The 16,821-nt window shown below is 40.5% G+C and overlaps 1 pseudogene; it reads left to right on the top strand.

Annotated features, from left to right (window-relative positions):
- The first annotated feature begins 4,854 nt into the window (after nucleotides 1-4,854).
- LOC138820940 (matrix extracellular phosphoglycoprotein-like) lies at nucleotides 4,855-10,585 on the top strand (annotated as a pseudogene).
- The last annotated feature ends 6,236 nt before the right edge of the window (nucleotides 10,586-16,821 follow it).

Raw genomic sequence — 16,821 nt, 5'->3', positions numbered from 1 at the left:
AGTCCAAGGGAAGGTGGAAGGGGAGGGGAGTAGCAATCCAGTCTCTAACCTCCAGAGCTGTCTGTTTTAACCCTTCCACAGCCAGCTCTCATCATTCTGAATGCTGTTAAGGCAGCCTTCTGACCTCTCAAACTTTTTCCAGGTTTCACAACTCAACTCCAGAGCTCCCTACACTGAACACTTGGCTGCTAGGATTGCAACCAACCAGCCAAAATGGAAGAAGGGTGCTTCTTCCACCAACATTTTGTACAAAACCTTAAACTTCCAAACAGCTAAGGGAGGAACTTCTAGAACCCAGGCTTCTCAATCTACTTTGGAAGTAGAGGATTTAAAGCAAGCTGGGACCAACTCTCTCAGCAAGACTGTGCAAGAAACTGAGAGTACCCAGTCATCTGTGGCCACACCTGTGGACATCCAGGCTTCTAGAACTCATTCAACAGCCCAGGACACTACAGTAGACAAGGCCACTGAGAGTACCAAGATCCTGAATCAAACTGCTAACCTTACCAAAGTAGCAGGCAAACGCGTTCGACTCCTACCTGCTAGGGCAAAGGAATTAGTCTAACTCACTGTCCTCAGCGAAAATAAAAATAGTAATGTAAGTCCCCAGGGCCAACAGACTTTTGGCTACCAGTGACAATCTAGAAACTGAAGAACCTACACCAATCAAGGATGACTTAACAAAAAATTATGTCCAAACCCTGCACACCGGCTGAGTTAAACTTCTACCTACCATATTTCATTTGGTAGACATTAAAGGGAAGAAGGAAGCTAAATGCAATCTGAAAATCACTGGCATCAATGTTAGTTATAATCATGCACTGGTGGTAACAAAACAAGAACTAATTAAGCTTCAACACAGTCAGGGTCAATGCTCAACATCTCCCTTGCCCAGTCTATATAACTTCACAAGTCAGACAGAGTCACCAAACTACAAAGATAAAAATAAATGCTACCAACTGCCCCAATTGAATGACAACTTACAACAGAAGAGATTGGAGGCACTAAGGAAGATATCTGTGTTAGAAAAAGAAATTCTACTTCAACATCAGCCGCAACAATACAAGAAGCAGTTATAAAAAACTTTGTTTATTAAGAACTATAACATCTTTTCTGGAACATTCAGTCACAAGTAATGAGCCATATAGAAAAAAAAATCTCACCAGCCACCAAAAAACTTTTCAAAACCACAATGATAGAAAAAACTCTTAACATATATAGGGACAAACATATACTTTAAACAACACTCAACAATTATTAAAGCTTACAGCTGAAGACAACAAACTAGTTACCAAAACATTGTCACAGTTTTCAACTACTGGAAATACCAGATACCTACACATACCAGTCACACCATAAAAAAAAAATGACCATACACCTGCAAGGAATGCAATGAACCTAGATGATAATTTCAACAAAGGAACATTTTGCACAATAAAGTGAATGAAATAGGCACTATCCAGCTGAAAGACGACCAATCAAAAAGATAGAAGATGAAAGCACCATTGTCAACAGAGATCCTTATGAAAAATTTCCTGTCAAATACGCAAGAAAAACAATCTGGATAGATAAACCTACATAGAAGCTGAAGGAGAAACAAAAAACAAAATTACAACAACAATAATGAAAGGAATGTGAATGAGAGAGAAAAGAGACTGAAAAACTGACATGAGCAAAATAGAAGCATAATAGAGCATAATAGGAGATGCTACAAGCACCATAAAGAAACATCCAGAAGACACCAAGAATAAACCCAAAGTATATTGTAAGACTACTCATGAACTATGAACATACATCTAGGCTAGAATAACCCAGTCCCACAAATGATTGGTTTAGTTTTCCTCTGTTATTCATGACAGACTGAGTGGCCAGGCATTTGTGGGACTATGAACCCTAGGCTTGGACATATGATCCAATATTTCAGAAATGCTCTTGTATAGAAAGGTAAAAACAGTTTTCCAGAAATTGTATGTGATGAAAATTTCTAATATGAATTTCCATTATATATATATATATATATATATATATATATATATATATATATATATAATTAGACTAGAAACAAATCTTCAATGTGACTTTCATTCATAGTGATTTTTTTGGTACAATTTTGAGAATTATAGACAACAAAAATCTCAAAAATAATTTTACACAAATAACTTGTATATGAATGAGTTGCTTTACTTTTAGCATTTTAGACATTTTCTATGTTTTCTGTAATGCTTCCGAGAATTTGTAAGAACTGTAAAATATCCAGTGATGTCTTCCCTTAGGATTTCCAAAAAATTGGACTAACACTGAATTCTACTTTGAGGCCCTTTAATATTTTTTGGTAATGTGTGCTGTTTAAATTTTTATTAATAAAAATAATTAATATCTTACTTGTGATTATAATTTTTAAAAGAAAGGATCTGCCTGCAAATGAGAGTGAATGCCTAGGAGCGGATGTGCAGGAGGGATGGGATACAGGAGTGATGAGAGAAGGCCTCGGGGGAGGCTCTTAAGGGAGTGGAGCAACTGGAACAAATCAAAGAACACTGAGGAATATTTAGGAATCAGACTTCATAGTGTATTTGATGGGGATAGGGCTGTAACAGACAAAGGCACAGAAGAAGACTTTAGAATTTGTGTGACAGGATAAAGTGACAAAATTGTGCTAATCAGTTTTCCCTTGCTGGGAAAGCATCTGAGAAAACAGCTTAAGGGAAGTAAAGTTTGATCTGGCTCACTATTTCAGACAGCAGCAAGGAAAGAGGTGGCAGAACAGAGAGGAATGAGGAGGGGGAAATAGAAAAGGGGGCATAGAGGGAGGAAAGAGGAGGAGAAAGGAGGGGTTGAGGGAGGGAGGGAAAGGGAGAGAGAAAGAATGAAAGGGAGGAAGAAGGGAAAGAGGGGAAAAGGTAGGGAGGGGGAAGGGAAAATGAGAGGGAGGGAGGGAAGAAGGAAAAGGAAGCTTTCATCCTTTCCCCCTTTTATTCCATCTGGGCCACAGCCCATGGGATGGTGTCACCTCATCTGGGAAAGGTTCTCTCCACTTAGTTACTCCTAACTGGAAACAACCTCATAGACAACCCTGATATGTGCTTTCCTGATCTTCTAGCCACTTCTCAGTCTACTCAGTTGAGCTCGATAAACCATCATAGTTCACCCCTGTCAACACATCTCATTTAACCTGGGGAGATATTTGACACCTGCCCCCATCTAAAATGCTATGTGTATCTCAATGCAGAATGTATTCTGTTCTTAACCAAGAGTCCATACAGTTGCACAGTTCCAGTATCGCTCAAAAGTTCAAGTCCAAAATTTCTTCTGAGACTTGGGGCAAACTCTTAGTTATAAGGACCTGTGGAATCAAAAAGTAAGTTATAAACTTCCAATACGCAAATGCGCATAACAAAAATTACCATCCCCCAAGTGGAGAGTTGTGATATGGGAAGAATGGGATCAAAGCAAGATGGAAAAGGTAGCAGGACAAGCATTAAATACAACAGCTACATGTCTACAATCCACAGCCTATGGTAGTCACGTAAGTTGCAAAGGCTCTGGGCAGCTCTGTTCCCAAGTTCTTGCTAGCTGCAGCCTATGTGCTGGCTCCTCTCTACCTTCAGCTCATACCATTCATCGTGGCTCCCCTGACAGACATTAACTTTTTGGATTCTCCATTGCATCTTCAGCTTCAACCTCACATCCACCTTTGAAATCTATGTGGAGGCCTTTGTGTCCTAACTCTTCCATTGCAAATTCTTGCATGCCTAGCACTATGAGGCCAATGCCAAGATCTGCTGCAGTTCTAGCAGGAGCTGGGCCCTAGAAGATCATGGCTTTGGCCATCCCTGAGTGCCTAGATTGGCTAACCAAGGGAAATACTTCCCTAAGCAGCCTTCTGTGAGCAGGGCAACCCTGAGCGCTCTCTCCAGAAAACATGTTCTTTTTAAAAATTAATAAGTTTTTTTATTGTGAAAATACTATACAGAGGGGTTACAATTACATGGGCAAGATAATGAGTACATTTCTTATCAAGCATTGTTGCCTCCTCCTTTGTTTCCCCTTCCCATCCCTTCCCTACGACTCCCCCCCCCCCCCCCCCCCCCCCCCCCCCCCCCCCCCCCCCCCCCCCCCCCCCCCCCCCGCCAAAGTTGTAAAGTTCATTTTTTCGATATAACATCTTGTACATCTTATTGCTACAATAGGTCCACCTGTATCCCTATTTAAACAATTTGTTTTTTCCCTTCCCCTCCACAAATTATACCAACATCAAATACAGTGAAAACAGGGGTTACACCGTTGGGGAGGGACATACAAAGCAACAAAGAAATAGCAAGAAAGAAAAACCATGTTCTTTTCAATGAATTAAACCTTTTCAGCCTTGAGCTTGCTTGTGGGTGCAATCTACACATTGTTGAGACAGTGCAGAGTAGAATCATCACTACTGGGGAGAACTATAAACAGTTAATGATACCGTGTCAGCACTTCTTAAAGCCGAGGAGGAAAGAAGGACAGACTAGTGGAAGCAATGTCAGTAGATGACTTGTCATTAATCTGGAACAAGAGAATGGCTCTGTTTCAACATTTGACATGTGTCCTTCCTACCCTGGATAAAACTTTTTAAGGAGACTGCAAGAAGAACAAACTTGTAATATATGTGCAGAGAAGTCCCTACTTTTTTTTACTCCTTATGGCCATCTGCTGATATGCCAGGAGTGCACTCCTCTAAGAAAATGCCCCATTTGCAGGGGTAGCATCAAGGCCACTGCTTGGATATTTCTCTCATAGAAAAGTAGCTTGGATTTAGGGTTGAACGTGGGAAGCCCGGCGGCTTTAGGCTGCTTCGTGGCCCGGCCGGATCCTGCCTGAATGCCTCTGCGGGCACTCTGTGCTCTGCGCACCAACGCGGTGCCCACCAGTGTCGGGGCCAGGCCGCATGGCCCTTTCCGCCGCTCATGTGATTATAACCCCTCTGTATGGTATTTTCACAATAAACACACACACACACACACACACACATATATATATATATATATATATATATATATATATAAAGACTAGGGTAACCAAGCAGGTGGAGTGGAAAAAACAGCATTTACTGTAAAAATTTCCACCCAGCTCCTCGTGCTCTAAGCCATAGATTTCAAGTTCTTGGGGTGGACCGTGTTTGCTTAGAACAGGCTGCTTTACTCATTTAAATTACCCACGTAAGCCCAGAAGGAGGTGTACAACTACCATCTTAGTCTAAGAGGCCTATTGTAATATAAAATAACACAGACTTTTTAACCTTAGTTTCTCCATGAGTTATCACAAACCGAAATAATAGGTAGATGGGGGGAAGGGGGAGGGTGAGTGAGGGAACTGTTAAAAGGTAATGTTTAGGAAGAAAATGACAATATTAATATTGCATTATTTTAAACTGGACCTTTCTCCTTCAGTAAGCTTCTGGATTCATGTGAATAGAATTGGCATGTTATGGAAACCATCCTAAAAATACAAGAAATAATGGAAGTGTTGTGTCACTGTTTAAATCACAGAATAAAAGCTGCTAGTGCAAGCCTTTAAAAAAGAGATTACTATGAATTTTGAACAAACTTCTGAAATTTATACTTTTGGGGGCTTTTTTTTTGTATTTTATTGATAGTGCTGGGTTTGAACTCATGGCCTTATGCTTGCTAGGCAGGCAGTGCACCAGGAAAGCCACACTCCAGGCCTGAAATTTGAACTGAAGAGAAAATGATACAAAAATATATTTATCCAAATTGTCCTTGCAGGAGATGAAAAAGAAAAGTGATTTTTTTCTCACTAAGGAATAATTCACTCCCTTTGCATACAGTATTATCCTTTACAGAATTCTTGCACTAAACTAGAGAGAGAGTACAGAAAAGTGAAGCAAGCAAGGGGCTTCTGTTGTTGACAGGCTTATTCCTTTCCCTTTTGAAAAGAATAACATGTTCTCTTGAAAGCTGACATAGACGAAACTCTAACACTTTTGTGTACCAAAACAATCACCTGAGACAATACACCTGATCCTCTCTCTCATATGACAACAGTATGTGGTTCTATGCTTACAGACAATTTTCTATTCTCAGTCAAAGATAACAATCTTGCTGGGAGTTTTTTTTTAAACTTCTTTTGGAGAGTATACCCTAACTTAAGTAGGGATGATTAAAAGTCAGTGATTACAGTTCACCAGTAGCTCTGGGCCCACAGGTGCCTTGTTCCCAGGTCAATGAAATTTGTGCCCTCCATAAGGATCTATCTCCTACTTGAACACTGTAAGGAAGAAGCTAAATGTAGAGGATCAATGGCATGGTGCTATTCTCATTACCTGACAGTAGACTGGCTTTCTCTTTCATTCTGTTTTTCAAAAACTTTGTTTACAGGCTCCATGTTTACCATCTGGAGAGATATTCATAAAGCATTCATGGTTGTGACTATATTGCAAAGACTCTTACATAATTAAGATCAATAATGTAGTTGAAGAGAACAATTCATATGCCTGTAATTTAGATTTCTGTATAAAAATAACTCTGGCGGGGCACTGTTGGCTCATGCCTGTACTCCTAAGCTATTCAGGAGGCTGAGATCTGAGGATCACAGTTCAAAGCCAGCCTGAGCAGGAAAGTCCCTATCTACAATTAATCACAGAAAAAGCCAGAAGCGTGGTAGAATGCTAACCTTGAGCAAAAGAGCTTGGGGACAATTACAGGCCAAGACAGAGTTCAAGCCCCAGGGCTGGAGAGGAAAAGGAAGGGGAGGAAACTTCTATATTAAATTGAAAATTTTTAATTTTGTTTACTAGCATCTTAGGTGATGTCATATTTGGTAAATATATTCAAGATACCAAAATAAAAGCATCTGCATAAAATCTGTTCTTTTCTCACCAATCTCCAATTTGTGAAACTGGTAATTATATTTTTCTGAGAGAGAACACTTAAATATGATCTAAACTGTCACAGATACTTAAAACATTTATGCTGATTTGCTTTCCTAGTTTTGTTTATGGCTATTCTGTCTTCCCCACGGTCTCTTCCTTCTCTCCTTTATCTATTCCTCCACTTCCTCCTCTCCTCGTTCTCCTTTCCTCTTCCTCAGAAGAAGAAGGATTCCGAGGAATCCTTTTCCTGTTCCTCTCTCTCCTTTCCTCCAATTCTCCACGTCTTCCTCCTATTCCCCCTCTTTCCTTTCCATCCATGTTTTTGCTTTTCCTCTTTTTCTTCTTTTGCTACTGATGGAACCAAAGTGCTTGCACATGCTAGGGAAATATTCTACCTCTGAGCTAGATTCCCATCTCAAATTCTGTTCTTAAATGAAAATGATGGTGTGTTCCAAAACTGCCGACCTACAGTACATATTTACCATACTCTATGCCTACTATAGGCTTCTGAACCAGCACTTTCAAATGAAGTAGGAACCAGTTCCAAAGCCATTTGGATGTCTTAGATTTGATTGTTAGTTGACACAGCTCTCAATAGCATTGGCATGTTGCCAGGGCTCCTGTAACTGACTGACCTATTTCAGTTGGAAATAGCTACAGCTAGAAACTCACTCACCAAAGCACTTGAACACACAGACTAATTGTGGGAAAATGTTTCTGCAATGATGATTTCCACAAAATGCCCTAGCATTTGTGTGTGTCCTTTCTATGAAAGCCTATCATTCTGAGTTGCTCTCCTAATGTGAGCTTCCTAAAAAATGAAGCCTTTCTATATGGTGAAATTTGCTTATCAGGCATAATGCAGAGTTATTACTATATTTTTTAAATTAGCTTCTCCTCATTCACATTTTTTTTGTCAGTTGTGGACCTTGAACTCCTGGCCTGGGCACTGTGTCTGAGCCTTTTTTTTGTGCTCAAGGCTAGTGCTCTACCACAGCACCACTTCCAGGTTTTTTTGTTGTTGTTGTTGGTTGTGGGGCTTGAACTCTTGGCCTGGGTGCTGTCCCTCAGCTCTTCAGCTTAAGGCCAGCTCTCTACCACTTGAGCCACAGCAGCCCTTCCCATTTTCTGGTGGTTTATTGGAGATAAGAGTCTCACTGACTTTCCTGCCTGGGCTAGTTTTGCACAGGGATCCTCAGATCTCAGCCTCCTGAATAGATAGGATTACAGGTGTGTGCCACCAGCACCTGGCTACACTTCCGGTTTTTGAGTGGTTTATTGGAGATAAGAGTCTCACAGGGGCTTTTCTGCCCAGGCTGGCTTCGAACTGTGGCTCAAGTGGCAGAGTGTTAACCTTGAGCACAAAAAGGGTTAAAGACAGTGGCCAGGCCCTGAATTCAATCCACCAAAAAAAAAAAAGCCATCTACCTATATATTTATCTCTTATCCTCTTTTTTATCTCTCTATTTATGTTTTGGGGTCTTTTGTTTGTTTGTTATGGAGCTTGAACTCAGGGCCTATGTGTTGTCCCTGAGCTTTTTTACTCTAGTTTAGGACTCTAACATTTTGAGCCAAAGCTGCACTTCTGGTTTTCTGGTAGTTAATTGGAGATAAGTGTCTCATAGACTTTCCTACCTGAACTGGCTTAGATTATAGTTCCTCAGATCTCAACCTCCTGAGTAACTAGGATTACAGGCATGAGCCACCAGCACCTGGCTTTGTTTACCTTTTAATGGATACATCAAAGTATAATAATATACTTGATCCATGTTAAAGAACATTATGAAATGTTTATATAATATTTAATGGAATCTAGACATATCTATAGCCCCAAATTACTTATCATGTCTTTCTTGTAAAACCTTTCAAAAGCCTTTCTTTAAGTGTTCTGAAATGTACAACATATTGTTATAGTTTATAATCCCCCTAAGATACAATATTATACTAGAAATTCTTGTTCTTATCTAATTTTATATTGTATATCACTAAACCTTTCTTCGTCTTTTCCTCCCTCTGAAGTCTTTCTAGCCTTTAGTAACTATGACTTTACTCTCAACTTCTCTGATATTTCCAAACCTCTTATTTAGGATTTCTCTGCTCCAGACATAGAGATTTAGCAATATTGTCTTTCAATTGCTGTGTTTTCAAAGAGTTGACTCTTAACATCTCCTCTCACCGCCCCCGCATTTGCAGATCCATATCTGCAGCATCATTAAACGCAGCTCACTCTTCTTGAAACCTGCCTTGTCCATTCCAGAATGATCTCTTTCAATAAATCTCTATTCTTTTTGTTTTTTTTTTGGTCGGTCGTGGTGCTTGAACTCTGGGCTTAAGCGCTGTCCCTGTGCTCTTCAGCTCAAGGCAAGCGCTCTACCATTTCCGGTTTTCTAGTGGTTTATTGGAGATAAGAGTCTCATGGACTTTCTTGCCCAGGCTAGCTTTGAACCTCCATCCTCAGATCTCAGTCTTCTGAGTAGCTAGGATTACAGGCGTGAGCCACCGCCCCCCCCAAATCTCTATTAATTTTGCTAAATATATGACAGCTAGGTTTTTAGATATTGTCTAAAGATTGTACTATTTTTTTAATTACAGAAAATAATTACCTTGTTGAAAATCATACTTTAGCAGGGGCATAAAAGCAACAACAATATTGCTTTTGAGCTTTTATTTAGCACTGTGATAAAATTCTAGCAGGTTCAACTATGTTAAAACCCATTCAGAAGGAAAAAGAACTGTCAAAGAGGTTTCCAAGACCACACAAGCTCAGTACAAAGAGCAACCACCATATCAGACGTGACACTCACTACTTAACACGGGTCCCCAAAGGCCGAAAAATCCTCAGTGACTTTGAAGGCAGTGGTGACATAGATAGATCCTCAGGAGACAGGGAATAATGGCCTGTCTCCATTCAGTGGGGATGGCCAGCCTTTTAAGGATGTTTGTGGTGAAGGAGGAGTTATTGGTCCAGATATTCAAACAGAGCTCCCAGGCCAAAGTGGATCGGAGACTATTAATCTTGACCCAAGACTGCCAGGTTACAAAGAGCTTCCAGAGACAGGACATGGTGGCAGTGTCATTGGAGCCAGTAGTGACAGAGGAAAGAGACAGGTACTGGTGTGAGCCTGGTCGAGCACAACAATGACATCGTAGGGGATATCAAATTTTAGGGAACTCCCTGGAAAAGAAGGAAGCAGAGTGAATACTGACAGCTAAAATGCTCATCAAGGAAAAATGGAGTTCCATTATCCAAATTCACCCTCCAGAAAGAAAGGAAAAGACAGTAGTAGAAATACAAATGAAAGCGCTCATTACAATGAAATCCCTAAACATGGCAAGGGTAGCTCCAATAAAGGACCAGAGCAATATAAGAGGTATGAAGTGAGAAACCAAGGCTTTCCAGTCAGGGCAAAAGTCAAAACCTGTTAACACTTGGTAATGAAATTAGAAATGAAATAGGCTCCCACAATGTCCCCAGTAATGAGAGGAGTATTATAACTCATGGCAGATAAAGCCATGATGAACAACATAATTCTACAGGGAATAAAGTGGGAGAGGAGGGCATCTGCAAGAAGAGGTCCCTGGAGATACAGGAGACCCCATTCCCACGGGAGCTTTAGCCCTTCTAAAAGCGACCATAGCAGTGAGTCATCTGACAGTGGCTGTTCAGGCGAGAGTGAGGGTGACAAGTCCCCTGGGAGCTCCTTGTTGGGTGTAGTTTAAACAGCACTTATCTGCAAGGTGGCCTTGAAGGACAGTTCAGGCACAGGAGGAAGGACAGGGCCCCCAAACTGAGAAACATGGCAACTCTAGCCTTCTTGCAGGAGGTTTTGCTGTTTTCATGGCCATAATGTAATATTCTATTCTATATGATAGTGCTTTAAAAAAAAAAAAAAAAAGTAAATAAGACCCATGAAGGAGCTATGTTACTAGGTAGCATGAAGAAATGTCTTTTTAGTTTGTGAATGTTACAATATTTTGCTATGTTATTTGGTATGAAGACATGAAAATATGCAACATTTCTCTGTAGCAATGTATAATTAAATGATCTATAGGAACTGTTGTCTGTGTCACATTTCACAAGCAACAAGATTAGTTCTGCCTCTGGCAAAGGTAGTGTGTGCTTATTCCATGAATCCACTGGGTGCAGCCTGAATGTGCCCTCTCTTCCTGCTGACTCCAGCATTTGCTCACCTTCCTCTACTCTAATAAAGATTTCCTGTTTCATGGTCAATTGTGTTCTTTTCTCTGTTGTATATCTATCACTTTGAATGAAGGAAGTTTTATTTCCCAAAAGAAATCTCAGGCGATCACTTTGAGCAATTCTACCCGCTTTGTGATTGGAGACCTAGGTGGAGGAGGGCCACAAATTCAAGGAGAAACACAAAGGAAAAGGCAAGGTAAAAATGTACTTCCATGGATACTGTTCATTGGCTTATCCCAAAGGATTTCTAGCTCCCTTCCTTGTGGGCAGATGCTTTTCCAATAATGATGACCTTCTGACACAGATCTGGAAATCACAGCTAGAACTCCTGATAAGAAAGGAGGAGGAGTTCTGGAAAGCTTGCCTCTCTCTGAGAAAAGGAACATACTACATCTAGCACTACCCTTCCTCCTTTCTGAGGCTCTTCTTCTCTTAAAATGAATATGACCTTTGAGATGCAACCGTCATTTTCTAGGCAAGAGGGAAAGGATAAAATAATCCTAGAGAGGCCACAGAACCAGTCCTATCAGACACTGCTTATTTCCAGTGTCTCCGCTCTGGACTGTGATCTCCATTGTTAGTTGTGTTTGTTGCTCATATCTGAACCAATTGTTTAATGGTCTTCTTGTCCTCCCTGACATTCTTCTAAGTGAGAAGGGTTGAGAGGAGAAAGAGAGAGCAAAGACTGTCTTGTCAAGCATAAACTCCCAACAATTGAAATCATGACTAACACATTAGATTATTGAGTTTGTTAATGTGTATAACTCAAACTGGTTGCCCTGCTTGTAACCCTAGCTACTTAAGAGGTTGAGAATGGGAACACAATGATTTGAGGCTAGCTCAAGCAGAAAAATTCACAAAAACCCCTTCTCAGCCTATCGCTGGGCACAGAACCATCTTGAGCCTTGTGTCAGAGGCTGACACTGGGAGGATCATGATATCAGGCAAGTCCAGGAAGAAAGTCCAAAACAATAAGTCCCAAACTAAGCAGCTTTCTGCTTAGGTGCATACTCAGACAGGGGGACCTTACCCATAAAATTAAATAGTAAAATATAAGGCTGAAGACATGGCTCAGTTCTAGCATGTCAGCCTAGCAAGTGTTTTAACCCTCCATACTGCTAGTAATAGTAATGATGGTATATGACATTAAGTGAATACAAAACTATAGTAACTTCAAAAGGGTCTGAACTACTTTGAGTAGAAAACAGATGGTTGCTTATGAAATGCAAGCGGTAAGGTAATCTATGGAACAGATCTAGAATGTCACATCCAAACAGGTAGTAGTAATGGCTCAAATGATCTGAAGCTCACCATTTGCATCATGCAGAAATCCTTCAGTGTTCACATTCTCCCTGTTATATGAGCATCTTTACATCTTACCAATAGATGTAGAATTGAGAATACGTGTTCCAATGACTACACTAGGAATTGTTCTTAGCTTGAGCTTAGAGTCTTGCTGTTAAACAATAAGTACACTGCCCAGAGTTCAAGCCCCACGACCGACAAAAAAAACAAAACAAAACAATAAGTACGCTGTCATGTATCACATATATATATAATATACAATTATATGTAAATGCATACAGAGCCACAAATCATAATAGGTATTTTGTGTATGTATGAGGAGAGAGAGAGAGAGAGAGAGAGAGAGAGAGAGAGAGAGAGAGAGAGAGAGAGAGAGAGAGAGAGAGAGAAAGACCCTTCAAAGAAATGCTAGCCAGGCACCAGTGGCTCCTACCTTTAATCATAAGTACTAAAGAGATTGGAAAGAAAGAAAGAAAGAAAGAAAGAAAGAAAGAAAGAAAGAAAGAAAGAAAGAAAGAAAGAAAGAAAGAAAGAAAGGAAGGAAGGAAGAAAGAAAGAAAGAAAGGAAGGAAGGAAGGAAGGAAGGAAGGAAGGAAGAAAGAAAGAAAGAGAAGGAAGAAGAAAAGAAAGAGAAGGAAGAAGAAAAGAAAGAGAAGAAGAAAGGTTGACTAAACCCCAGAAATTACAAATATCTTGCATTTGTTCTCCATCTTCTGGAACAGCAAGGGAGTCTCAAGGGACAGCCTTCCATATCACGTCTTGCCACCATCAGAATTCCAAAATAAGTGATTTTTAGCACTTTGTTTTCAAATAAAATAATTGATTATTGGAACCTTAAAAGATCCTTGGTTTAATCAAGGAAATAAAGAAAACTATATTAGAATCTAATTTACATAGAAAAATTTGGCTCAAGCCAATACTCCTAAGTTATAATGGACTTTTATATGTGAAAACACCTGGGGTTATAAAAGAAAAACATGAGTGGAGAAAGCAAACATTCACTTGCATGTTTTCAGATAGAGCCTCCCAAGGCCAAGAATCCTTGTCTGTGTCCTATGGGGAAACTGCGCATACCAGCTCCCAGGTCAGACTTTGTTTCCTGACTCTACACTGGAGTGTTCCTGGATACTTCTCCCAAACACTGGCAAGCTTCACATTTTCTTCACCCATTTAAGGGAAGCCAGAAAGAATTTGCCAGAAGGAATTCACCATGACAAGGCATTGTTTTTGGACACAGTCCTGGGAGTCTAGCCACACAGGATGCTCTGCAGTCACAGCATACATCTCTTGCTGAATTATACCATCCTAACTTTCTTGTTTTTTTAATAAACACAGGTATCTAAAATAGGGCAGAAAATGTTCTGAAGTTGCCTCATAAGGACGATTTATAGAGTGGAGGCAGTCTGCCACCATGTTCCCAAGAGACAAAATGGCTGCTACTAGTCCTAGGAGCAAGCTCAGCTGTCACCACTCTGTACCCCTACCTCCTTCTCCTGCTGGGATTTGTCTGTTTGTAGCTATCTCCATTAATATATTCTAAGGAACTCCAGCTGTGAGGTGAAAATACCTGCTTCTGTTTGGATTTATGTGAAAACACTTATTAAATAAGCACATCTGACAAAATTTTGAGAGGATCCAAAGAAGAGAAACTGCTCCTGGCACTCCTCAGGGATACAATAGAGCGAAGGAGAAAGTAATTCAAAACAAAAACACCAAAACAAAGCATGTCCTGCATTAGTGGCTCAGGTTTGTAATAGTAGGTACTCAGGAGGCTGAGATCTGAGGATCGAAGGTTAAAGCCAGACTGAATAGGAAAGTATTGAGTCTATTATCTCCAATTAACCTCCAAAAAGCCAGAAGTGGAGCTATGAGCACAAAAAGCACAGAAGTGCTAGCCATGAGCACAAAAGCTCAGGGTCAGGGCCCAGACCCTGAATGAAAAAAAAGTGCCCCCAATCCCCCTCCCCCCATGGGTAAGGTAAATGTGATAGCTGAACAACAGAAATATAAATGAAGTGAGGAAGAGAGGATTCAATAGGAGCCACTTTTCTTCAGGAATTAACACCCTTAAGAAGGTGGCAGACAGTACAACACCATAAGTAAACAAGGTATAAGTGTCTTTGTTCTTAAATCACACTACAAGTATGTTAGAGCTTAAGAAAGATCACCTTAAGCAGAAGACTGAGAAGTAGGGGGGAGGCAGACCTTAAGAGAGCAGGAAGGAAGAAGACTAAGATAGGCAGAACTTGAAGGGCAGCCCTAATAGCTCCTCCCAGTTTGTTAACGTGGTCTTTGGAACTACATATGTTACATTCCTTTGAACCAGTATACAAACTCCATCTTTCAAAAACAACCCCAAGTAATATAATCTCTGCTACTCAGAATATTAATGCCTAGAACCATACATGTTAAGATATAGTACTAGATGACCCAATGGAGGAGAAGAAATGGATGGGATTGAATGGAAGTCATAGAATGAGGATCTGATAGCAAAAAGAGGAAGAGTGGGGGTTAAAAACGTAGCAAAAATCCAATGAAGTCAGGAAACAAAGAGCAACAAAGTACAGTTCAATCTTAAGGTTAGACATCAGAGAAAAAGAAAGTAAAAATGAAGAATAGACTCACACTATATGCAGGAAAATCTACAGAAACACATTTGATTTAGAATCTGGTAATAAGGATAAAAAGAGCTACAACAACTCTGTCATTTAAAAAACAATATTTAAAATACAAATGTATGGGGACAGTTTAGCATGACATATATGCCCTTTATAAAAGTATAGTTGTTGTTATATTTGAATTTTAAGTAGGTTGTTATGATCATTAAAAATAATAGACTAATAACAGAATTTTAATCATTTAAAATGAAACATTTTCTGCCAAGTGCCTGTGGTTCATGCCTGTAATCTTAGGTTACTGAGGAGGCTGAGAGGTGAAGATCACAGTTCAAAGCCAGCCATAGCAGAAAAGTATATCAGACTCACCTCCAATTAATCACCAAGAAGCCAGAAACAGAGGTGTGGCTCAAGAGTACCAGGCATCCTTGAGCAAAATAGCTAAGGGAGAGTATGAAGCCCTAAATTCAAGTACCAGTACTGGTATCTCCCACCTCCAAGAAAATAAACCATTTAAATCAAAGAAAGGTTCGACAAATGGGATTGCATGAAACTGCAGAGCTTCTGAATGGCAAAGGACATAGCTACCAAGATCAATAGAAAGGCCACGGATTGGGAGAAGGTCTTCACTAACCATACAACCGACAAGGGTCTCATATCTAAAATATATCTGGAACTCAAAAAATTAAATCCCCCAACAACAAATCCTCAAAGAAACAACTGCCCAATAAATAAGTGTGCTAAAGACTTAAAGAGAAACCTCTCTGAAGAGGAAAGAAGGATGGCCAATAGACACATGAAGAAATGCTCAACGTCTCTAGCCATAAAAGAAATGCAAATCAAAACAACATTGAGATACCACCTCACCCCAGTTAGAAAGGCTAAAATCAAGAACTCTAATAACAACAGATACTGGAGGGGATGTGGCCAGAAGGGAACCCTACTGCATTGTTGGTGGGAGTGTAAACTTGTTCATCCACTTTGGAAAGCAGTATGGAAGTTCCTCAAAAGACTCCACATAGAGCTCCCCATTGACCCAGCAATCCCACTTTTGGGCATTTACCCAAATGATCACAAACAAGACCACACTAAAGCTACCAGCATAACTATGCTTATTGCAGCATTATTTACTATAGGTAAGATATGGAACCAACCCAGATGCCCCTCAGTAGATGAATGGATCAAGAAAATGTGGTATAGGATTCTTGGGGGCGAAGCCCGTGAGTGACAGGCCGTGGAGGACCTCGGTGCACGCGTGGTCTGGGTCTGGGCCCTGGGCCCGGCCTTGCTGCGGGTCCTGGCCCGGCCCTGCCGGAGGCTTCATGTCATGAATCTGAAGGACGTCGGGGGCGCTGCCACTGAGGCCGCTGAGGGCCTGCTGCTGAGCCATGTCTTGCGAAGACAGAATGTACCAGCAAAGCACTCAGCAGGGAGAGTGGCTCCACTATTCATCTAGAAGAACATGGAAGAAACATGGAAGAAAACCACGCTATTGCTTGCAGGATGAGGTAAATCCATTATCCAATTTAATCCTCATGACGGCCCAGCATGTTAGTTGCTATTATCCTGAGTTTTCTTTTTCTTTTTTAAATTTTTAATAAGTTTTTATTGTGAAAATACTGTACAGAGGGGTTACAATCACATGAGCAAGGTAATGAGCACATTTCTTATCCAGCATTGTTGCCTTCTTTGTTTTTCCCCTACCATCCCTTCCCTCCCACTTCTTCAACTACACCCTCCCCACCCCTGCCTAAATTGTAAACTTCATTTTTCAACGTAAGCATCTTGTATATCTCATTGTTGCAATGGGTCAGTCTGTATCCCTGTTTAAACAT

This window comes from Dipodomys merriami, unplaced genomic scaffold (assembly GCF_024711535.1).
Source record: "Dipodomys merriami isolate MVZ:Mamm:240054 unplaced genomic scaffold, mDipMer1.0.p SCAF_9, whole genome shotgun sequence".
Taxonomy (NCBI): Eukaryota; Metazoa; Chordata; class Mammalia; order Rodentia; family Heteromyidae; genus Dipodomys; species Dipodomys merriami.
The sequence above is the reverse complement of the archived record's forward strand: the minus strand, read 5'-3'. Positions and strand labels throughout refer to the sequence as shown.